Source organism: Periplaneta americana, chromosome 6, assembly GCF_040183065.1.
Source record: "Periplaneta americana isolate PAMFEO1 chromosome 6, P.americana_PAMFEO1_priV1, whole genome shotgun sequence".
In the NCBI taxonomy this organism is placed as follows: domain Eukaryota; kingdom Metazoa; phylum Arthropoda; class Insecta; order Blattodea; family Blattidae; genus Periplaneta; species Periplaneta americana.
Window position 1 is genome coordinate 44,466,778 of NC_091122.1, and position 26,481 is coordinate 44,493,258.

Here is a 26,481-nt window from a genome sequence, read left to right on the forward strand (position 1 = left end):
GTATAGTAAACACAGAAAACATTTTAAAGCAACAATTTTGAAGATAGATATTTTTGTTTTGCAAATTTGCCGTCATTGAACAGAAACCAAGATGGAGATTTCATTGCAACTAATTAGAAATTCCTCTTTCAGGTATGTAATAAACGATCTTCGCACAAAATAATGTACGATACACGAGCGGTATGTTTTCTTTCAATTCTCGGAAATTAAAAAAGCTCAACTACGTTTCGCTTTTTCAAACTTTTCCTCGAACATGAAAACTTCAACATACCGCTCTTGTAACGCATATTACTATTAACGTTTACAAAAACATGTATATGACAGCTTTTGAAATACGCGGACCACAGATTTGGAAATAGCGCGAGAAATACTATAAGAACCGATCCTTAAATGAATTTCGATGAAAATGGCTTATGTCCGTCTTTGATACCAAGCTCCTCATTTAATGACTTTTCCATTGCCTCTTTTTTGAAAACAATTACTTACACTGCTCTTGAGGTTTGATATGGTGCAAGACTTTCTACCTAGAAACTGGAATTGGAATTGTGCTCATCATGACACAATGAAACTGGAAAATAATACGAACAAATCGGTTGCTTATTTAAGCACGCATGTCTGTGAACAATCAATATTAGACGATTACATGTTCGTCACGTAATGTTATACCCTTAAACACATTCTACATTTTTATTAAACCTAGTTCCCGTAGGACATTCTTGCATTTAGACTCCCCAGTGCAAGATTTTCAAAAGCTGAGTCTGAATTGAAGGGTTCAGAGCCATAGTGGGCCAAGCGCCATTTATTAAAAACGGAGAAAGCAAGGGTTAAAGTTAAGTGAATACCATAGTTTAATGAAGATTGATATATCATTTAGTTTTAATGTGTATACTTTATATTATTTGCTATGTTTCCATTGAATTATGGTAATAACTTCATTCTAACCCTTGTTTTCTATGGTTTTAGCAAATGGCGCTTGGCCCACTATGGTTCTGAACCCTTCACCACCAAAAATTGATGAGTTATGATATTCTTTCTATCAAGAATATTATTATATTTCAGACAATCTTGAAAGAAAAAGCAAGGGAGTGAGCTAATGTTATACGTATAGCTGTCTATCTGTTAGAGATGTGTGCAAACCGTTAAATCATACTTTACTAAATACCATTTGAGGTGATGCCTTATTGGTGTTACTTACGAGGTTCCAACCAATCTTCGGACTACTGACTTGACATTGACTACTACTTATTTTAAGATTATATTTTTGTAATACGTTTTCTCATATGTACATGAAAGACAACTTGAGTTAGCTTCCCCTGCTCAAAATTTCATGCTACGCCACTGCTAATTCTCAACAAAGAATTCATGAGCCCGGGACCAAATAATAAAAAACCGAACGTACTTCTACACTACAGTCTTTGGTCCAGTGCAATTTATTTTAATGTAATGAAAATAAGTTAGGCCTATTTCTTTAATTTGTGCCCTGGACCAAAGAATATAAATAAAAAGAATTTTCTATATTAAAGCAAAATTGACATACGTCTATATGGACACGTCTTCTATCAATTTACTTAACCTTTCTCTGATGAAGATTTTAGAGTTAATTTCTTTCGGAACTATGATGAAATTAAAAACCCGAAATCTGAAATACGGTATTTTGTGTGTTACAAGTATTGTTGTTTTCTGAGAACGCTGCTTTCATAAATTAGGCTAAAATACGGTATTTTGTGTGTTACAAGTATTGTTGTTTATAAGAACGCTGCTTTCAAAAACTAGGCTAAAATATAATTCTAAAATACGGTATTTTGTGTGTTACAAGTATTGTTGTTTTCAGAGAACGCTGCTTTCATAAATTATCTAAAATACGGTATTTTGTGTGTTACACGTATTGTTGTTTTCTAACAACGCTGCTTTCAAAAACTAGGCTAAAATAAAATTCTAAAATACGGTATTTTATGCGTTACAAGTATTGTTGTTTTCTAAGAACGCTGCTTTCATAAATTATCTAAAATACGGTATTTTGTGTGTTACAAGTATTGTTGTTTTCTAAGAACGCTGCTTTCAAAAACTAGGCTAAAATAAAATTCTAAAATACGGTATTTTATGCGTTACAAGTATTGTTGTTTTCTAACAACGCTGCTTTCAAAAACTAGGCTAAAATAAAATTCTAAAATACGGTATTTTATGCGTTACAAGTATTGTTGTTTTCTAACAACGCTGCTTTCATAAACTAGGCTAAAATAAAATTCTAAAATACGGTATTTTATGTGTTACAAGTATTGTTGTTTTCTAAGAACGCTGCTTTCAAAAACTAGGCTAAAATAAAATTCTAAAATACGGTATTTTATGCGTTACAAGTATTGTTGTTTTCTAACAACGCTGCTTTCATAAACTAGGCTAAAATAAAATTCTAAAATACGGTATTTTATGCGTTACAAGTATTGTTGTTTTCTAAGAACGCTGCTTTCAAAAACTAGGCTAAAATAAAATTCTAAAATACGGTATTTTATGCGTTACAAGTATTGTTGTTTTCTAAGAACGCTGCTTTCAAAAACTAGGCTAAAATAAAATTCTAAAATACGGTATTTTATGCGTTACAAGTATTGTTGTTTTCTAACAACGCTGCTTTCAAAAACTAGGCTAAAATAAAATTCTAAAATACGGTATTTTGTGTGTTACAAGTATTGTTGTTTTCTAAGCACGCTGCTTTCATAAACTAGGCTAAAATACAAACTCTAAAATAACGGTATTTTGTGTGTTACAAGTATTGTTGTTTTTTAAGAACGCTGCTTTCATAAACTAGGCTAAAATACAAACTCTAAAATAACGGTATTTTGTGCGTTACAAGTATTGTTGTTTTCTAAGAACGCTGCTTTCATAAACTAGGCTAAAATACACATTCTAAAATACGAGAAAGTCTCTTCAACGAGAACACGCACACATTGGACCTTGTGTAATTATCTGAACAGTTATCATGTGATTCATATCATTCTGAGCACGTAACACATGCGAGGGTTATAGGGCTTAGTTCAAACTGATTACCGGCATTTCGTTATTACATATATAATCGAGTTTAGCAATATTATACAGAAGTTATAATACAATTATTTTAAGTGCTAATGAAAGTTCGGCATTTGTTCTAAAAGTCTCGTTCATCCCCCTTTACACGGCATAACACGATTCAGTTTCACAGGAATAAGAAGGCTGTTGATCGATAAAAATATTTAATCGATTAACTATTTGAATTTAATCGATCGATTCATCGAGTTTTGATCGAGTTGAAATGTTTTAATATACTGTAATACAGAATTATGGTTAAATTTAACTTGTGTTCTGTCAAGCGTAAGTATTAAATGTTGTATATCTGTATATATTGTATCGTTACATTCAAAACAACTATTTTAATTACTTCCTAACACATTTATTATGAGTCTTATAATTTGTGTCAATTTCTCTTGGAATTTTTGAGACAAACATAAATAGCAAAAAGTATGAAGACTCACCTAGTTAATACTACTTCATCCATGATTTTAAACATGTGAGTGCATTCACATGCTCTGAATTAAGTGCCGCTCTACGTTTAGTATCAATATTTCCTGCATCACTAAACACAAAACTTTTTTCTGTCAAGCACTTCGCCACGATCGTTCAATTTAAATCCAAACGTTTCACCGAGTTTACCTCTCAAATTCTCATATTGACATAATGGAGTTTACACTTTTCACAAACCACAGAAAACTATTTTTTTTCTCTTTATCAAACTAAAGACACAACCTACATACACAAACTCAGTACAGAAACTGCAACTGCAAAAGTACAGCAGTCGAAACAGAAGACTGGCCACTGTTGTAATCGAATTGCCAGATTTTAGAAAGAGAAGAAAGTAGTTACGCTCTCACTTGCACACAGTGTAGACATGGCTATTTTATAAGGGATGAGGGGGACGAATCCCAGAAAAGTATGTATTTCATATGCTAGGAAGATGAGCTGACAACAAGGTGGAAGTTTTCTTGAAAAACCATAAAACTTAATAAGGGTTTCGCATTGTGTTTCAACTTTCAATAAAGGTAGACTAGGTCACTGTCCTCATATCTCCATTTCTTTCTGAAATGTTTGTGCAGAGATTTTCCCTACGCTGCCCGGTTTACAGTTAGAAAATAATAGTACTATTGTGCTTTTAAGTTAGCAATTTCCGAGAGAGAAATTTTTAGTATGAGTTTGTATTAACAAAATAATAATTAATATCAACCACAACCGATTAATTTTAATCGACTCGATTAACAGATTAAATATTTCTAATCGATTAATCTTACAATAGAAATTGATCGATTAATCTATTAAATCTCACAATAATAATAATAATAATAATAATAATAATAATAATAATAATAATAATAATAATAATAATCCGTAGCGCTACAGCCCTTTAAGGGCCCACTGTCTCATAAACCAACAAAGGCCAATGGAGATGTGGCGAAATCGAGATCTTTATGACTAATGTCACTTTTCCACACACAAGAATGTGTAATTACTAGAGAACGATTCCTGGCAAAGTCCTTCATTACATCCTAGATCATATATACTAACTTATATGTGATCTAGGATTACATCTAGCAGAGGGCATCTAGCAATATATGATATGTTAAATAACGCTAAATTCTTTGAGAACCTAGGAAAATTTATAGCAAAAGTTCGACAGCTGAGGGTGGAACTGGCCGAGGGGAAGGGGACCGAGGAAATAAGGGAAGTGTTATTTATTATCGTGTTGCAACGAGTAGTATTAATACTGAACGCAAATAAATTAATTAGGGGATAATGTTTTTTTTTTTTTTGTATTCATTGTGTTTTTGTCTTACATTTATATTTATTATTTGGATTGCAATTTTGATAAGGGATTGAATTGAATTGTTTATGTATATATTTGATTGTTTTTTTCATATCTTACATTTATTATTATTATTATTATTATTATTATTATTATTATTATTATTATTATTATTATTATTATTATTAGACTTCGTTGAATTGCCACACGTAGCATGCAATCAGGTTGCCGATGTACGGTAGTATAGAGGAGGTGGACGACCGCCCGGTCTCGTAGTATAAGCAGTTCATGTTAAGAGTTGTGACTGATCCAAATAGATAGAGCAGCTACAGGTAATGTATACCTATGTAAGCGCTTGTTTTTGCATTACTGTGGTTGGAATAATCAAAGCTTAACATTTGTTCAGTGCAGGCAAGAATTCAATCGAACGTACTACAATGAGAGTGTTGCTGTTCCAAACAATTTCCCCTGGAATACCCTTATCCACGCAGCCAGTCTTGACACGTTGGTTGGATACTTTTAATTATTATACAGAACATTAAGGCAAAATTCTTCTTCTTCTTCTTTTCTATAGGCATAAGCCTGTTTGTTTACACACGCTACGTCAATGATGATTACGTCTCATTCCATCTCTTGAGAGGTCTGCCCACTTCTCTTTTTCCTCTGGGGCGTAGGTTCTTTGCTGCCTTAATAAGTCTCGTGTTGTCAGTTCTATCCACATGGGAGCTCCATTCCCTTTTCTTCGTTGTGATGAAAGTCTCAACATCTATAATATTACATTCTTTCCTAACATCCTGGTTCCTAACTCTGTCAAATCTTGTTTTGCTTACTATGGCTCTTAAAGTATTCATTTCTGCTGTTCTCATGAGTCGTTTCGTTTGGCTAGTATCTGCTCTCGTATCCGCTCCGTATGTCATTATTGGTCGTACACATGTTTTATGAATTTTTACTTTGCTTTCTGTGTTTAGATATTTGTTTTTCCAGATGACATCTCGTAAGTATCCTGATATTCTCGATGCTTTAAAAACCTGAGTTCTTACTTCATCAATCAATCTACGAGAACTAGAAATGTGTATTCCAAGATATTTAAAATCCATAACTTGTTGTATAATTTTCCCATTAACTTCCAATTTACATCTTATTGGGTTCTTAGATATACACATACATTTAGTTTTATTTGTAGAAATTTCCATATTAAATTTTTCTGCTGTTGTCGCGAATCGATGAAGTAATCGTTGAAGTTCATCCTCTGTTCTGGCAATCAGAACTGCGTCATCAGCATAACATACTATGTTAAAATGTTTATTTCCCATCTGGTAACCTGGAAGACACTTTACATTTTGTATAATTTTATCCATTATCAAATTAAACAATAAAGGACTTAGAGAATCTCCTTGTTTTATTCCTTTTGCACACTTAATTCCTTCCGTAAATTTCCCATTTATAGAAATCTTTATTTCAGTATTTGTATTTATATCCGTTATCAAATTTATTACTGTTCTTGGTATTTCTTTCTCTTGCAAGATTTCTACTATATCTTCTAATTTAGCTCTATCAAAGGCTTTTGTCAAATCTATAAAACATAGAAAAAACAGGTGTTGTATATTCAATTGCCTTTTCTACTATTTGCCTTATTATAAATATTGCATCTGTTGTGCTTCTATTCGGTCTGAATCCTTGTTGTTCATCACTAATACATATATATGACAGATGTTTTCTGTGTAATATTTTCGTTAGTAACTTTAACACAGAAGGAAGGAGAGTAATTCCTCTATAATTCTCTGGGTCGTCCCTATTTCCTTTTTTGTATATAGGTATAGTAATACTTGTTTTCCATTCATTGGGGATTTTCTGATTTTTTCGTATAATATTAAATAATTTAGTTATTTCCTCTATTAGTTTCTTTCCCCCATATTTTAGGAATTCGTTCTTTATCTCATCTATTCCTGGTGCCTTTCTTCCTTTTAGTTCCTTTATAACCACTTGAACATCTTCTTCTGTTATTTGAAATTCTTCATTTTCTTCCTTTATTATTTCTTCTGTAATTTGTGTCTCCTGGTTATCATTGTCAAGTATAATGTCATCAGAATAGAGATGTGTGAAATGCTGTTTCCATGTCGATTCATTAATTTTATTTATTTTTATTGTTTCATTTATCTCAGCTCTTCTATTTCTTAACATTCGCCAAACTTTTTTTTGCGCACCATATAAATCCGACTCCATTCCTTTTGTAAATGCTTCCCAATGGGATTCTTTTATTTGTCTTATTCTTATGTTAGTTTCATTTCTAATTTTCTTATATATCTCTCTGTCTTCTATTTTTTGTGTACTCCTAAATTTAATAAAAGCTTGCTTCTTTTGTTGGGCTATTTGTTTAACTTCTTCTGTAAACCATGGCGTTTTATACCCTTCTGAAGGAGGACAAACTCTCACCTTCCTCTTTCCTAGTGTCTCCTCAGCTGTGTTTAAAATGTTGTTTCTTATCTTATGCCATGCTGTTTCCTCGTTATCATTAATATCTATTTTATTTTCTTCGATTTTATATGCTAAACGTCTGGCATATAGATCTCTAATTGACGTATGGTCCATTGATTCTATGTTAAATTTATATATATATTCTGGCTTCTGCCTTTTAATTATTTGAAGATCCCATCTTAGCTTACCAAGCAGTAGCATATGATCAGTGCCTATGTCTGCCGAATTCAGTGTTCTCACATCTAATATTTCCGTGGGTTTAAACATTCTGTTAGTTATTATATAATCTATTACCGATTCCGTACCTCGAGAACCTCTAAAAGTGTATTTATATTTTAAGTCATGATCGAAGAATGTATTGTTAATCCTTAAATTATTTTGACAACAAAATTCCACTAGCATGTCTCCATTATCATTAATAATTTCTTCATTAAAACGTTGATTAATTCCATTAATAACCTTGTTTCCTATTCTAGCGTTCAAATCCCCCATTATAAGTATTCGATCATTAGTAGGAATTCTATCTAATTGATCTTGCAGATCTACATAGAATTTTGCACGTTCTAGTTTTGGTTTACTTATGTCAGGAGCATATACACTAAATATATAGAGGAGATTTCCACTGAAATTCAATTTTACTACCATCATGTTTTCATTAATATAATCTATATCTACAATATTTTGTTCATATTTACCATGGAGTAAAATTCCAACTCCGGCTTTCGCTCTCTTGTTTTTGTCTTTACCACTATATGCAAAAATGTAATTTCCTATTCTTGTGGTGCCTTTCCCTTTCTTTTTTGTTTCTGAAATAAGGCAAAATAATGGAGGTAATTGATGCATTGGATAGCACAGACAGTTCCGCTGTTGCAGCTGTAAAAGCATTGCCTTCTGATCAGCTATTGGAAGATATTCTGTTCATTGACTCTAATTTTAAAATCGTGTCCAAAAGCATCACCCTGTTAGAATCGTCTAAATTACAACTCTCAGAAGCTCTTAATATAGTGGATAAAGTATCACAAATCGTTATCCAAAATAACAATTCACTAATTTCAGAAAAAGTGAAATGAAAGTTGAGAAACACTATTGCTAAAAATTCTGCCTATTCACAACTTCGTATTGTAAATGATGTACTATCAGGTCACGACAAGACGTCTAAAGTTGGTATACTTAAAAGTAGCGGCTTTCCGTTCTTCAAATATGCACCTATTACGTCGTGTGATGTCGAAAGTACATTTTCCCAATATAAAAACTATTTAAGTGACCATCGGAGGAGGTTCACTTCGCAGTCGATCAAAATGTACGTAACTCTTCACTGCAATGCACATATTCAAGATTGATGTGAGTATCTTACATTACATTTTAAGAGAATATATATCTCACTACAAAATAATTGTGTATTTACATGTTTTGACATTTCCTACTTCAATGATCATTCATTATATTTCTTGAATTCAGATCACAGGTTTTATTGTAACCGCAGTATACTGCCAGTGTTTACATCAGAGACATAATTCCATCCGTTGCACGCCCCGTTCTCATACAGTCTATATCGCGTGCGCAGTAAACCTTACGATTCTCGTGGCAATTCCACGAAGTCTAATTATTATTATGTACTATACAGAGTTCCACCATCTTTTTCTCCAGAAGAAAAGCACTGCAATAAGTCCTGTTTTCTCTCAGTTGATCTGTTCGCTCTATTAACGACGGATCTTAAGAACAACAAGAATAATGAAGTTATTAAATGCATAAATTCACTGAAAAAAATACCAAAATTACCAATGATATTCGATGTTGTCCAAATGTACTCGGAGGCACCTAGTCAATATGTCCTCTTTCATATTTCCAAATAATTTCTAGGTACTGCACAAAGAAACCATGGTAATATTATACAATTACATGAAATGAGAGCATTGTTTAACAATATACTGTAATTTTGCTGCTAGCAAACTGACCAAATGCTAGAGGCCGGAGATTTCCTAACATTGAGTTTCGATTTGGCGTAGCGTAACAAAATTGAATACACAACAATGACAATGAAATAATTTACAGAAAATAATAATATAATTAAAATGGAGATATGGATAATTTGGCAGTATATCACGTTAGATTTATTTTCAAGTTAAACCCCAGATTACATATAGATTGCCCATTCCTAGGTTAAAATCGATTGCACTTTGAAGAGAACAACCGCCAGGATCGCCACCCGTCCGCCGTAAACGAACACGAGATGGCAGCACAGTCGCTAATGCAATTCAATTAGGAGTTATGACGTGACTCATGTAACAACTAGATGGCAGCATAGTAAACCTGACAAAAGTTGTTACTGTCAAAGCCTATAACGCAGAGCAGTCTGGGTATACATTATCTAGGCATGGATAAATATATAATAGGATGCGAAACTGCGGTCAGCACCATCTGGCTGTGGGGGGGGGGGCTGAAATAAGATGATCAGCGCTCAACGTCGTAGGTGGTGAACATTAGAACTACGTGTTGGGTATATTACCCAGAGTTCTCTATTTATCCGTTCGAGATATTGCTCAAGGACTCGACGAGGAGACAAGATGGCAGACAGAAACTTGCTAATAAGTGAACATAAACTGATATTACGTATGTGTATAAGCAGTGCATGTTAAACAGTGATGTTTATGGATGTTGTAAAAATAGTGTTGTTGAATGTATTGTAAAGTAATAGTAATATAATAAATTGAACTATCTAAGTAGTTCTTGCAGACTTTTCAATTGCGCTGTACAATAAATACCCAAAGAATACAATCCCAATTATCTAACCTTTTACTTTGTTTTTTTTTTTTTTGTCTGTGTCTGGTTATATTTTAATTGGGTAGTGTAAAATAGATCGTATCTTTTATCTTCCTGTTGGCTCCGGTAAGGATTTTCAGTAGAAGCTGCTGTGAGGAATAAAAATGTAAATGTTTTATTTTAAATTGCGTTAGTTTCGAATATCGATGAGGGTGGGAGGGAATACTTTCTGCACAGTTTAACATTTTCGTCACCAGGTGCGCTGCTAAATGCATTGAGTAATTACTCTTTTCGCTACTTGGTGCGCTGCTAGATTTAATAACGCCCTTCCTTCTAACAGGTGGCAAGAAGATCATTTTCTACAACAGCGCCTCTAGTATGTAAGTTTCGCATCCTATTATATATTCATCCATGATCTAGGGTTTAAACCCTACGCTATTAGAGCCGCAGTGTGCCATTTGATTTATTTGTTATAATTATATCTAAGGACTGATTTATTGTGGTAGGATATAGGCGTCTTTTCCTATATTTCAATTCAAGTTTGAGTATGTGAACAGGTACAATGCTGCTATCTGCCAATGCTGTTAAATTGAAATTAGTGGTAATAACTGGATAAGATCATTTATATGAATTTAATATATGTAATATGTATAAGGTATTGTTTTATCGTGCATTATTCGGAAAAAAGAATGATCAATGTCATACAGCGAATCTTATGTTTCGTGTTTGTGGTCAGTGATATATTAACAGATGAAATAGGAATGCTATATCCTGATTTCGAATGGGCTAAGTATACTGCTACGCGTCACCTTTCCCAAACTGGCAAGATGAACCTACTCAGGTATTCATTTCAATAATAATCTATACTAATAATAAATCTGTAGCCGAAATTTTTCTGGTAATTTTCGTTTTTGCAAATATTATTGGTTCTAACGTGTAATTAACCATCCTGAAACCGAAATCGCCTTTTTAAATTTTTGTTTGTATGTCTGTCTGTCTGTCTGTCTGGATGTTTGTTACCTTTTCACGCGATAATGGCTGAACCGATTTATGTGTAAATTGGAATATAAATTAAGTTCGTTGTAACGTAGATTTTAGGATATATAGCATTTAAAATACCTCATTTAAAATGGGGTTAAATTAAATAAATCGAAATATCTCCCTTATTATTCATTTTCATGACAAATGTTACATAACAAAAGTTTCTTTAAAAATGATTTGGGGTAAGTTTTATTCTATACAAAATTTTGGTACGACTGATATTTAATGAGGTAAATGGGTTTTAAAATTAAGATAACGCCATCTAAGGTGGTGTAATGAAATAAAAACAAGTGACTTCGTCTATAAGGGGCCTTGAACAACAACAATCGAAAGCTATTAAACATAGCCTACAGAGAATGTTTCTGTGTTTGTATGAAGTAATATCGAAAGCTAATTAATTACTAATGATCAGACATCGGATTCTAGGGCAAATGCCTATTTTGTTTCTTTAGGAGAAAAGTAAAAATAATTATTAATATTTGTGTTTCATGGAAATTGAAAGGTATTCAAAGAGTTTTATAGTGCCCTAAAATGCCCTAAAACGGTTATTAGAGCCTAATTTGTTAATATTCGCCTAAAAATGCCTAACTCACTGTAAAGTTTCGCATTTTACTCTTACTTTTTATAATTTATACATGCATTCACTGCGAAATTTAAGGCATTTAAAAAGTGGAAAGTTTGCTTCACACCGGCCATGAAACCATTGATAAAGGAAACAAAATGTTTTGAATCTCACGACACTCGCAATAGATTTCACCGAATTTAACATGTTTGGAGGCATAAATGCCGACAAAGAACCAGCCGTAGTTTTGAAGCAGGCAACAATCACAACATGTGCTGCTACCGATTCAGAGATATACTATACTATACTATACTATAAAAATGACTGTTTTCGGCCTGAAAACAATTAGCTGTATTGCCCTTCAGAGTGTCATAAAATCACAATTTTTGGAGAAAGAGTGTTTTTGAAATATTTATGAAAAGTCGTAAAACTGCGAATTAGTAGGGTAAACCGTTACAAAATATTTAAAAGAATGGCCCTCCTAGTGTTAACACTACCGGGAAATGCAACAATAAGTGGAACTTTGTATTTTTGTCCAATTGAATCTCAATAACAACGGTTCATTTGAATGCTCGTTAACAGTTGCTCTTTCCCTCACCTTATTTGTGTTGAGAAGTTTTGAGCGGTAGGACGTTTTCCTGTGAAGTTTAACGCGATAATGCCGAAAAATATAAGTGCAAAATCTACATTGATCCGGCAATGGCTAACAGAATATTCAGAATTCACTTATGATGGAAAAATAATATTCTGCAAGATTTGTAGCAAACAGGTATGTAATAATAGTTGAAATATATAAATTCTATTAATTTTAATGAGTAGGCCTATAATATTTATACATTGACTGAGCTATCCTGAGGTATAATTCTTTTTAAGACCACTACACTTTAACCTTTTAAATTCCGATAGTTAAAGTATTTGCAGGTCATTAAAATTTTGATTGTTCGAACCCACTAACTTTGTGATAGAAATACGGCAATACAACAATTAGGATTTTATTATAATTCAGTTTACTTCACATTTTTAGATTTCGCAAGAAAAGAAGTGCCACCTAAAGCAGCATGTGCAAGGAGCGGCTCATAAGGCAAAAGCTCAGCAGAAAAATCAACTGCAACAAACTTTACTAACAAGCCTACTTCATCCAATCTTAGCAGCAATTTCTATGCTGATTTAACCAGAGCGTTTGTTGCTGCTAACATTCCCTGGAATGCAATTGAAAATCCGGTTTTAAGACAGTTTTTACAAAAATACTGCAAACAAAATATCCCATCTGAGTCGACCCTAAGAAAAAATTACTTAGACAGAATATACAATGAAACTTTAGCTTCCATTCGGGAGGATGTAGGTGATTCTTACATATGGGTCTTTGTGGATGAAACCTCAGATCCTATGAATAGGTATATAGCAAATATGGTAGTAGGAAAACTTAGTCCTGAAGGACCTTCGATTCCACACCTCGTATGTGTTAAGGAACTTTCGAAAGTGAATAGCCAAGCCATTGCTTATTTTGTAAATAAAGGCCTACAGTCTTTATACTCAGGTAATATAGACGATTCTGAAGTTCTGTTGTTTTGTACTGATGCTGCCTCATACATGGTTGCTGCAGCTCCACTTCTTAAAACATTTTATCCTAACCTCACGCTTGTAACCTGTCTAGCACATGGCCTTCACAGGGTTTCTGAAACAATCCGGAATTAATTTCCTCTTGTCAATTCGTTTATTTCTAACACAAAAAAATGATTTTGTAAAGCCCCATCCAGGATTTCAATATTCAGAGAGAACTTTCCAGATATCCCACTCCCACCTCAGCCGGTTGTTACACGATGGGGAACCTGGATTCAGTCAGTGGTGTATTATTCTAAGTATTTTAAAGAAGTGGTCACAGTTATTGATAAATTACCTGAAACTGATAGTGCAGCGTGTGTGAAAGCAGTGAAAGATTGTCTAAATGACTCACGAGTGAAAAACGATATTGCCTACATAACATCAAACTTTTCTTTCATACCTGCAAGCATTGAACAATTAGAACGTGAAAAACAATCTCTTTGTAGCCAAATAGCAATAGTAAAGGAAGCTCAAGTGAACATATATTCTGCTTTGGGCGAAACTGGGAAAAAAAGTTAAAAATTAGTGGGACAACGTATTAAATAAGGATGTAGGATTTTCATTGTTGGAAAAAGTATCAAGAGTGATATCGGGGGAAAGTGTAAATGTTCCAGTAAGTATTGATGTTTCTATTGTACCTAATTTAAAATTTGCGCCTCTCACATCAGTTTCGGTTGAAAGAAGTTTTTCTGCTTTCAAAATGATTCTCAGTGACAAAAGGCAAAGGTTAACTGTGGAGAATTTAGAAAAAATTCTGGTGGTGTACTGTGCAGATAATTATAATAAAGTCTGAGCATGGAACTGAATTTCAATAACTTAAAATGAGTAATCTTGATATCAATAATCATTATTTCATTAGTTTCAATATATAAAATTTGTGCAGCTCTGTTTATAAATATAATATAGTATTCTTTTTTAATGTTTAAACATACTTTTTTGTGCGTATTTTAGTGTATAACTAAAAATTTCAGTGAAAGAAATAAGTATGATACCTTGATGTGCCTAAAATGCCTATTTTCATTAAAATAGAGCCTAATTTTACAAATTTTGAGCTTATTTTAGGCGCCTAAAACTGCAATTTTTAGTGCCTAAAAATCCGATGTCTACTAATGATATGTCAATCTTCATTGAACTATGGTTGCATGTAATAACAATTAAGAAACATGTTAAAGGAATTGTCTTTGCACTGAATGAGTGGTCTCTGGACCAAAATGATCGCATTTTAATTATTCAAATACAATTTAAATTAAGTAACATATTAAACGAGTTATCCTTCTATCAAACACGAATGTTCCCTGGATCAAACGTCCTATTTTAATAATGTAATTACTTTATATTTATTTATAACAGGTGCAGCGGAGCGCACGGCTAGTAATAATAAAAGAAGAAGAAATAGGCAAAATCCCTTTTAGGATGCCGCCTGTAGCTTGTGAGATTATTTCTACTTATATAGGTAAAGGAACGGAAATCACTTGAGGGTGCCATGAAATTAATAATTATACGAATAGACGAAACATAGGAAGTAAAAATGAAGATTTATTTGAAATATAGAAGGATAATCGTATTAAATTAAACGCCGGTATGTATCAGCATCTAAAGTAAGAAGGTTAGAGTAATTTAATTTAAAATAGATGTAATAAGTATATAGGACGATTGCTGCTATCTACCATCAGACAGGGAATCTCGAAAACGGAAGGAATACGCAATCAGTGAAGAGACATTAATTGGTGTGCTTAACCTAAACTTTTGTTCTACATGTCTAGAAATATTATCGATTGCAAAGAACCTATACTAGGGAAAGATGTATATGATGAAGACAGTTTGTGAACTTGGTGTTCTACATGATTAGATTATCGATTACATGGTATGTAGAATCTGAGTTCGTTTCTGTCATGAGAAGATCTCTTTCGAGTGTACTATCTATACTTGTTGCAGTTTTGAAAGATGGGACATGACAGTTAAGCGGCCGAGCTTGGAACTACGGTGCTATGTTGCCAATATGGACTACCATGCTGCCAACTGATGGAAGCTAGCAGTTGACGTTAAGATGGCTGACGCTAAAACATTCATTGACAATTGACGCGAAGGTAAGAAAACAATATAAAAATCGACAGAGAATCAAACAAGAAACGTACCAATGCTAACATTGTGTGCACAATAAATGTCGCCAAGAGAGCTAAGGGAACGGTAAGTTTGGCAACTCAATGGTTGTTACCATAGCAACATGCCTATCACGCTATGTGACATTCAATTGTTTTTCCGATCGCAACGCTCCTGTCATGTCCCATCTTTCGAAAAAACAAGTATAGCGACTATGTATCCTCTCAAGTACTATGTGAAATAAATTAAACATAGGCCTATATGTATGTAGCGACGAGAGAAATGCTGCTAACTTGTATTTGAAAAGCAAATAATTTGTAATGATTTCATTCTAGATCATAATATTATATCTATGAACTAGGGTTGTAGCCACTTTTTTCTACTAGGTGTTGGCAACCCTGGTCCGTGTGGCAAGGTGTCATGGCGTCTGCAGTGAAGGGCAAGTTTCCGCGTATTCAGACTTTCATACATTATAAATTACTTATATTTCCATTATATTACGTTGTAGTTGGAACTACGAGTTTTTGTAATAAACTGCAATTAGGTATAAACTAAGTTCTACTGTACTGTATTTTTAGATGTCTTTCATCCCTTTTACTTGACTCCTACATTGGATTCTTTGGCGCCTAGACGCTTATTGAGTGAGTACATCTGTTGCCTTCACAGGGTGAACACGAGTGCTCCATCCTGTCCAGTCGGCCCAAGCAAACTGGAGAGCTTCTACCTGGGCAACATGAAGTGCATCCATCTGCAGTGGAAGCTGCGTTACTGGGGGCTGGCCTCCGCATCGAACCCGCATGCTCTGCTCTGCCTGAAGAGCCATGCCTCCATCACGGAGGGGTGCATGCAGCTGCACACCTATCTCTGGACCATACAGCCCTTCAATAAGTTCAGGTACCGTATACAACTGACTACAGAGATGTAATTCTTCAAGTGTGGTGTGCCAATGATATGGGCGCAGTCTACTATATAGTCACGAAGCTTGAGTTTTGAGGGTGCTAGAAACAATAGACTGTGACGGTACTATTTTGCATTGTCTGTAATGAGGCAATATTAGCGATCCTAGTGGTGAGCAACTATCTAATGTTTGCATACGTATTGAGCTTCGCGACTGTATATACTAGACTGTGATATGGGTTTGTAATCCTTGCTTATGCGGTTATCAGGTTTGTGGTGTGTTTTGTGTTTTGATTTTAAATATACGAAGTACACCTAAGTTCTTACTATTTGGATGTATTTGCATGTTGCCCAGCATTCCGAATGGGATCACTCATATCTAGCATACTAGCAGAGATATTTTTACGCAACATAGAACAAACATACATGCTCAATAATGAACACAAAAAATATGCAGATAACATAATATACTGGCACAGATACGTAGACGACATATACTATGCAAAGGAAACAAACGAGAAATACACAAACTACACCAATACATAAACAAAATACACCCAAAACTCCAGTACACACTGGAACTTGAAAACAGTAACTCCATAAATTTCCTAGACATCACCATAACAAAATTTGACAACAAACACACCTTCAAAATATACAGAAAACCAACCACCACCACCACACACATACACAACACATCTAATCCCCCCACGCAACACAAATATGCTGCATTCAAGACAATGGTACACAGATTACTCAACATACCCATGAGCCAACAACACTACAATGAAGAAGTGAACACAATCAAATACATAGCACAAGAAAATGGTTACAACCCAAACATAATAGTCAACATCATAAGGAAGGCAAAACAAAAACACACAAAACACAAGAAATACATCATACTAACATACGAAAATAAAAACACACACAAGATCGCATCTTCATTCAGAAAACAGAAATACAACATAGCATACAGAACAGAAAACACACTACAAAGACATCTCAACACACAAACAAATAAATACAACCACACAGGTGTATACAAAGTCACATGCAATAGTTGCGACAGTTTCTACATTGGACAGACAGGCAGATCATTCCAAACTCGATACAAAGAACACATTAAAGCAATAACCAGAGGACACAATACATCTACATGTGCCGAACACATAATTAATGCTAACCACACATACAATAAAAATAAGGATTACTTCTTAACATAACCTACCAAATGTCAGCTTCAAAATAAGCTCTCGTTCAATGTTCTGCAGTAAATGGTTCCAGAGTTCTGAGCGCTGAAAGAGGCTTGTTTTTATGAAATACGCTAAATTTGTCACTCAATAATACGAAAACCGTTTGACTTTCGATAGTATATTTTTGAAAATGCACTCCCCTCAGCACCTTGTATAAGTAGGGAAAAAATTAGATTATAAAAAAAATGCGAGGTTTTTTACTGATCGATTTCATATGAAATAGCCCATATGCTTTTGTTTGTGTTCATTATCACTCCATATATAATCACTTGCCTGTATTTTATTAACTTTGATTATAATTTTGGCATTTTAATGTAAATGTAATAACTTTTTTTGGTAATTTTAAATGTAATTTTAAGACACCGACATCCAACTCCCCTATTTATTTTGTATTTATGCACAAGTGTGTAGGATCTTTATTTTGCAATTAATTTCTTTCCTTGATTTGATTGTTTCTCATACTTTTCTACTGTGCCTTCCAGTGTCTCAGTTCCTGGATGAGGAGGTACAAATTGACAAAGCCAGTCTGAATTATAAGTGTGGACCACCTTTGACGCTGGGTACGACACCTTGAACCCTTCAAGCTGGAGGACTTAATCTACACCACATTTACTCTCATCTGTGGAACAATGTATGAAATCCTCCTTAAGAGTAAGTGTACAGAGATCTTAAGTACTCTTAGGAAGCCTTCTTTTTAATTGTTTGGTAACAAGTGCTGCTGAACTTAGTATACTTGAGATTTTCCAATTAAATGTTCTCAAATTGCTTATCTCATGTGTAACAAACTTCAAGTATACAGACAGCATGAGCGACTTAAGGGGAGAGGATGGTGTTTTTTAAAACTTTTTTCGTATTTGGTGTAAATTATTAATTTTTTGTATGTAGAGAGCTCATAGCTGTGGCAACTCAACCAAATAAAAATATTTTGAAAAAAAAAAAAAATTATTTGGGGGCCCAAATTTGAAAAAAAAAATAGATATATACCCAATGCAGGATTGTACTAAAACTGATATATCTAAACCGTTTTTAAAGATAGATTCAAACAGTTTTTGCAATGTATTTGCAAAAGTATGTTCTACAAACTGTCTGTAACAAAATTTTGATATTAGTCCCTACGTTTGTAAAATAAACAATTAAAATTTAGTAACAATTTTATGATTTCCAGTCTTGTAAACAGACGGATGTATTTTTAAAATGAAATCAATTAACAAAATTCTGTTACAGAGAAAAGCTTCCTAATAGTCTAAAGAATGTGTGTTCTAAATTTCATGCATGTATCTTTAATAATAGTTCAGAAATTATATTCATTTTGTCTGGCAATGTAGCAAAAACAATTAAGTTACTGGAAACCGATAAAAGCGGGCGTGTGATTTAAAAATCAAAAGCACAGGAAGTTTAAAAATGACGTCTCAACATCCGATAAGGGCACAAATACCCACAAAATGTTATGCAATGCATTCCAGATATATCAAAGGGTATTTTAAAGAAAAAAAAATTTTTTTTTTTTTGAATATTTAATTTACCGGAAACAACCATAAAAGTGGGCGAGTGATTTAAAAATCCATAATGCAGAAGTTTAAAAATTGCGATCCACACATATCAGAGTATTTTAAAGAATTTTTTTTTTTTTTTTTTTTTTTTTTTTAATTTAATCATTTTTCATCAAAAATACCATCCTCTCCCCTTAACAACTTTCAGGTTGCTAAAATATTATAATGGATGCATAGGACTCTATTTGTTCTGGCCCATACAACAAAGTTTGACTTGAAAAAAGGACCTCAGAAGGGTTCGTGCTTGCGAGCACCAGGGTTGAGAATGCCTAATGTACAGTTATGAACCAACATTACAAAAAGCTGTTAGATGCATAGTTAGAAAGGATTGGGTGGTGTTGTTGTTGTTTTCTAATGCCAGGCGTTTGACAATAGAGTCATTTGACCTCTTGCACTCCAATAATTTTCAAAGATATTGTCATAGTCAGCCACTGAAGCACAGATTTTGAGATGTTCCGAATCCATATCTTGGTTTGAGTTGCACAGTGAACAGTTAGGGGACTGATATATTGCAGTTCTATGCAGGTGTTTGGCCAAACAGTCATGGCCTGTTGCCAATCTAAATGCAGCTACAGACGATTTTCGTGGTAAATCGGGAATTAACTGTGGATTTTGATGCAGAGAGTTCCATTTTTTCCCTTGATTGTGTTATCAAATTTTGTTTGTTGAAGTCTAAGTATGTAGATTTAATAAATCTTTTCACAGAGTAATATGTAGATTTAGTAACAGGTCTAAGTAGCAGTGCTGCCCTTCTTTGCTAAAGCATCCGCATTCTTGTTTCCCAGAATTCCACAATGGATTGGTATTCATTGAAATACAGTTCTTTTATTGAGTGTTGTTATTTGAGAGAGCATTTTAGTTATTTCTGCTGTTTGAGGTGAAGGTGTGTGTCTAGAGACTATTGATAGAATAGCTGCTTTGGTGTCTGACAATATAACTGCATTTTTAAATTTATTGATATGGCATAGAAGATTCCTGAGACTTTCACTTATTGCAATGATTTCTCCATCAAAACTTGTTGTTCCATATCCAAGAGATCTATAAAGTGAGAAGAGACAGCACGTAACACCTGCACCGGCACCTTGTTCTCTGGAGATCAAGGATCCATCGGTGTGTAAATGAAGCAAGTGTTGTGGAGGGTACCTAATATTAATTGTCTCTAAAGACAGTTGTTTCATTATTTCAGTGTTTACTTCTGATTTCAGTATTTATTCTGTTAAATTTAGATTATACTCTATATTTAATAGAGTTAAAGGGTTTGGTTTAATTCAGTAGCGGCTCGCCGTAAAAAGAATAGGTGAAGTGCTGTTCACATACATAAATGCATGAACAGTTTTACCAATATAATGAGTAGGCCTACTATTCTTAAACTACGTACAGTTTTAATAGTTCTAGAACACATGCAAATAGGAAAATTAATTTATTTCAGAACTCACCCAATTTCTTGCATACCAAGGCAATCTTCCTATCTTTTAAAGCAGCAAGCCTGTCGATGATGTCTTCATAAAATGTCTGAGTTTAGCTAAGGGTGGACATTTTATCTCTATGCAAAGCTATGGGGCTAATAATGAAAGCCTCTCCTGTGATGTAGCATTCCGAGTGAAATTTTCAATGTCTTCACACAGAAAAGCTTCTATCATCGGAAGAATTTTTTAAAGTTATTTTATACAACTTCTGTACTTTCTTAGCACTTTTTAAAACAAATAACAAATGGAACTGTAGGTCGTCCAGAATTTAAAACATCTTTTTTATCTTCATATTTAAGTCTACAAAACGACATTTCTAATAAATTACAAACCGTGTCATTTTCGGGATACATATTTCGCACTCATTAATCAACATTTTCTATGTACTGGTACCTAAGTATTTGTATAATAGCACTATGATGGTAGAATTAATACACTATGTACACTTATCACTAATATATTCTAAATATATTAAATAATAAGTTAATATATACATACACAATATTAAACTACATGCATATATTTATACGCGTGTTAAACTTTCAAATACAAGAATTGGAACAAAACTGACAAGATCACGAGCTCATGAGAAAAAATAATACACACAGCGGAAAACAATTTTTAAACTTTGCGAATGTATGTGGGGTGTATTCCTGATAAAATAACATAGAGCCAGCTAATTTACCACTGCAGGGGTGGATGCTTGGAAAGAAGAAATGAGGATACTATTCTCGAGTCAGGTAGTACATACTGTAAAATTTCACAGCCCTTGAACAATAGCCCCAGGCCTTGGAGACGAGCTCCAACCCTTCTCTATTATTAGTACCGTTAGATCTGCAAACTGGTTACTCTGCCTACAAGAAGTCTGACAGTTCTCCGTAACTGAAAGACTGAGAAACGCACTTCACTCATACAATCTTTCTTTAGTGCGTGACGTCACGTTACCATGGAAACCAAGTGTTGTATGAGACTGGGAGCCCAAATAATTTCACCTGTACAGTATTATAAGTTCCAGTAGTCACCGCTTGGCGCTCGTAACAGTTGACATTATTCTATTCAGCAGACGGTTACAGGTAGTATTTATACAACTAAACACTGTTTATAACAACAGAAAAGAAAACTTCTTCTTATTTTAGAAATATGTGAAGTAACACTTCACCTACTTCACCTGAATAACCTTCCCTGGTTTAATTTGTAACTTTCTTTTAAATTCGGGATGTTGATTTCCTGTTTTAATTCTTGAACTATGGATAAGGATTGGGTGTATAGTCCTCTCTAGTTAGGTCATCCTTCACTGTGGACAGGTGAGACAGGCATTGGGCAGAGGGCTGTAGAGTGCACAGGCTTCTGTGTAACGTAGTACAATCTTTGCAGCGCTGTTGCAAGTGGCCCAAGCATCGCGGTCCAAATATGAGGAGGAGCTGCAGAAGCCGAAGGTGTTCATGAGTGACAAACTCCTGCAGGACGTGGTACAGAGGCGGCTCACAAAGTACTATGAGTTCTGCTTCTGCAAATGATACTTGCGTCAGTTGGAGATACTGAAAATGCTCATTGGACAGCTCAAGGAGGTGAGTCAGCCACAGGCTCTTGTTTTCCACCACATTGTGTCATTGTCATTACGAATGGATTTACGATTCGAAATAACTGCAGTTTGAAGGAAGAATGAGATATGTTAAAATAAATAAAAACCTCGAAGGAATTTGTAATGATGTGCATGGTTAGTTAGAAAATTAGGCTGAAAGTCTATGTAATTTGGTAGTGGCATATCATTGGCTCTTCTACAAATACACATATGAAATCAGTCTAAATAGGAGCATTTCGTTCTTTACTCACTGCAGTAGAGTTGTCAGACTTCCTCATCTCATAAATTAAAGTAGATTCAAACAAACTAAATTAAAATGAAAAAAAATTAGAATAAATTAAACTAAAATAAAATAAATTGAATTAAAATAAATTAAATTAAAATATAATAACTTTTATTTAAAAAAGATGAAAATAAATTAAATTAAATTAAGATAAATTAAATTTAAAATAAAATAACTTAAAATAAATTAGGTTACATTAAAATAAAATTAAATAAAATGAATTAATATGGATTAAAATAAAGTAAATTAAATTCAGATAAATTAAAATAAAATAAATTAAATTGATATAAAATAAAATAACGTAATTAAAATAAAAATAAATTGAAATAAATTAAATTTGCTACTGGTACTACTACTACTACTGTTGCTACTACTGGTACTACTACTACTACTACTACTGCTACTGGTACTGCTACTACTACTACTGCTACTGGTACTGCTACTACTACTACTACTGCTACTGGTACTGCTACTGGTACTGCTACTACTACTGCTACTGGTACTACTGCTACTACTACTGCTACTGGTACTGCTACTACTACTGCTACTGGTACTGCTACTACTACTACTGCTACTGGTACTACTGCTACTACTACTGGTACTGCTACTACTACTACTACTACTAGTACTGCTACTACTACTGCTACTGGTACTGCTGCTACTACTACTACTACTGCTACTGGTACTGCTACTACTACTACTGCTACTACTACTGCTACTACTGCTACTGGTACCACTGCTACTACTACTACTGGTACTGCTACTGCTACTGCTGCTGGTACTGCTACTACTGGTACTGCTACTGCTACTGGTACTACTGCTACTACTACTACTGCTACTGGTACTGCTACTACTACTGCTACTACTGCTACTACTACTGCTACTAGTACTGCTGCTACTACTGCTACTGGTACTGCTGCTACTACTACTACTACTGCTACTACTGGTACTGCTACTACTACTGCTACTGGTATTACTGCTACTACTACTACTACTACTACTACTACTGGTACTGCTACTACTACTGGTACTGCTACTACTACTACTACTGCTACTACTACTGCTACTACTACTGCTACTGCTACTGGTACTACTACTGCTACTGGTACTACTGCTACTACTACTGCTACTGGTACTACTACTACTACTACTACTACTACTACTACTGCTACTACTACTGGTACTGCTACTACTACTGCTACTGCTACTGCTACTGGTAGTACTGCTACTGCTACTACTACTACTACTACTACTACTACTACTACTACTACTGCTACTGGTACTACTGGTACTGCTACTGGTACTACTGCTACTACTACTACTACTACTGCTACTGGTACTGCTACTGCTACTGCTACTACTACTGCTACTACTACTACTACTGATACTGCTACTGCTACTACTGCTACTGCTACTACTACTACTGCTACTGGTACTGCTACTACTACTACTACTGGTACTGCTACTACTACTACTGCTACTGCTACTACTACTGCTACTACTACTACTACTACTGGTACTGCTACTACTACTACTGCTACTGTACTGCTACTGGTACTACTGCTACTACTACTGGTACTGCTACTGCTACTACTACTACTACTGGTACTGCTACTACTACTACTACTACTGGTACTGCTACTACTACTACTGCTACTGTACTGCTACTGGTACTACTGCTACTACTACTGGTACTGCTACTGCTACTACTACTACTACTGGTACTGCTACTCTACTACTGCTGGTACTGCTACTGCTACTACTACTACTACTACTACTACTACTGCTACTGGTACTACTACTACTACTACTACTACTGCTACCACTACTACTACTACTGCTACTGGTACTACTACTACTACTACTACTGCTACTGTTACTACTACTACTGCTGTTACTGCTGCTACTACTATTGCTGCTACTACTACTGCTACTACCACTGCTATTGCTATCACTACTGCTGCCACTATGACTGCTATTGCTAGAACTGGTACTAACTCTTGCTTTCTTTGCAGCGCCTGTTGGTCTGCAATCCTGCACTGAGATTACCTACTGAACGTGCGATGACTCATCCTTACTTCAGTGACCTCAACCCAGCAACAAAGAGTGATCGCTGCCAATAGTGAACCTTGAGTACTGACCGTGTGACCAGTGAGCCAGTGAGAACATATAAGACAGATGAGTTTTTCCATTAATATTTAAATTCCTTTTGATACAATTTGATACAATGTAAATGTGAAAAGTAGTTTTCAGTAGTGTAGGAGGTGGTTGAGCCATCAGAAACTCGTCCTTTGTCGGTACATGAGTGCATTATCAGTGAGAAGTGTATTAATTGTCGTTTTCTGTACTGTTGTAGGAGTTTTAAGTTGTTACTGTGTTATGTGACTGAACAAGAATACAGTGTGTTATTTATTGCCTATTCGAATAGGAGATTGTGTCCAAAAACTTTCTTTCCCCCTTCTCTTTCACTACAAATACTTTGTGGTCTTAATGAGGACCTCTAAAACTCTATACCAATAAAGACATATAAAATATAATGAGAAATCAGTATTATTTCATATCTTTTTTATTTGTACCCACTTCCAGTGTTAGGTAGCAGTATTTTTATTGCAAAGTTGACCGCATAAACTACAAGGTACATAGGCCTATTTCAAGTTAGACATAATTTACGTCATGTAGAAAAGTAATTTTTACACGATTCCTATGCAGCATAATAAATTATTTTAATGGAAGTAAATTAATAAGAAGCTATCGTCATACAATTGATAAGCTTTTATTTTAAATAGTTTCACTTATAATCACAGAAATGAAAATAATTTGAGTGGCGATATGTAATGTATACACAAGGTGTTACGAAAAAGTGTCTAATATTTTGAAATGTGGTAGTATTCCTAAAAGCAAGAAAAAACTTTGGTCCTAAAATTAATATATTTGAAGAAATAAGGACTGTGAAATTGGTATTGTCACCACAGCATATCTTCTAATGTGAGCATTCAGCCCCTTTGTTCTCGTTTTAGAAAAAAATAATTTCTCACCCAAACATTTTTTGACCATTTTTCGAAAGAATAGAATAAATAGAATACATGCAATACTGTCATTGTAAGTTATCTTGAACCTTACATCCCCTAAGTCTGTCTTTCGAACTGCTCGGTACGGTATGTACTCATCAAGGTAACGGCACAGCAAGGATGTCCTCCCTTGGGTAATGTGACTCTTTTCAGAAAACGTTGGTTCTTTCACTTTACTGCCTGTACTGTAAAAGAACTTGGTTCAATACAGACATCATCTCACGACACTCCGGTTTTGAGAAGAGAGCATGGTTTCGTAGCAAGTTTTAATTAACCTGTAATTAGTAGGCCTAAGTATTTAAATATAATCGTATGTACACTCCTCCTCTCTCGTCCGGGCTGACCAGCAATGGCGGAGTTACTACAGCTATTTCTATACATTACATAGGCCTACATGACTTAACACCTTCAGCTGATATGTACATATTCTTATAACAATATTTTACAGGCTTATATTTGAATTTCCATTAATTTACAATTATACACAATCCATATTCCTGTCATCGTCTTCATCGCTTGGTCCAAAATTAATTATTATTTCGTCAATGGCACCATCCATTCGGAATTATCTTCTTAATCGTAGGTACTACTTTCTGAACAAGATAGAATTCTTCGATTGTATACCGAATGTCATGTTAAGTCGTCCACTTCAACTTCACACAAGTCCTAATTCTGGAATGAAATAATATGTTTTGCAGAACTATAACAAAATAATAACTTACAACAGTAATTCATTATGTCGCTCACAGTACACACACTATTGTACATAACTATTATAGCAATAATTTCTAAACATTACATACCTATTCTTTCCCGGAGTAGTGTGAGGTTCATTCCGTTGTAATTCAATATTATTCTTAATTCTCTTCACGGAACTAATACTTTTGCCAGAGTATTTAGCCGCTCTCTCACATTCCTTATTAAGAGGTTCCAGCAAACATTTGTTTAATCTTCTCTCCTCGCAACACTTAATTATATTTGCGATAATTTCTCTTTCTCCGCTGTGGATAACAGCGT

General features: G+C 34.3%; 1 long non-coding RNA gene across 2 annotated transcripts; it reads left to right on the forward strand.

Moving 5' to 3' along the window:
- Positions 1 to 15,753: 15,753 nt before the first annotated feature.
- Positions 15,754 to 24,673, forward strand: LOC138701296 (uncharacterized). 2 transcript variants are annotated; one of them, XR_011332487.1, is made up of 5 exons: positions 15,754 to 15,906; positions 16,029 to 16,256; positions 17,998 to 18,166; positions 21,906 to 22,099; positions 24,412 to 24,673. It is a non-coding gene; the product is annotated as an uncharacterized lncRNA (long non-coding RNA). The 2 variants fall into 2 exon arrangements; XR_011332488.1 differs by having other exon boundaries at positions 15,755 to 15,801.
- The last annotated feature ends 1,808 nt before the right edge of the window (positions 24,674 to 26,481 follow it).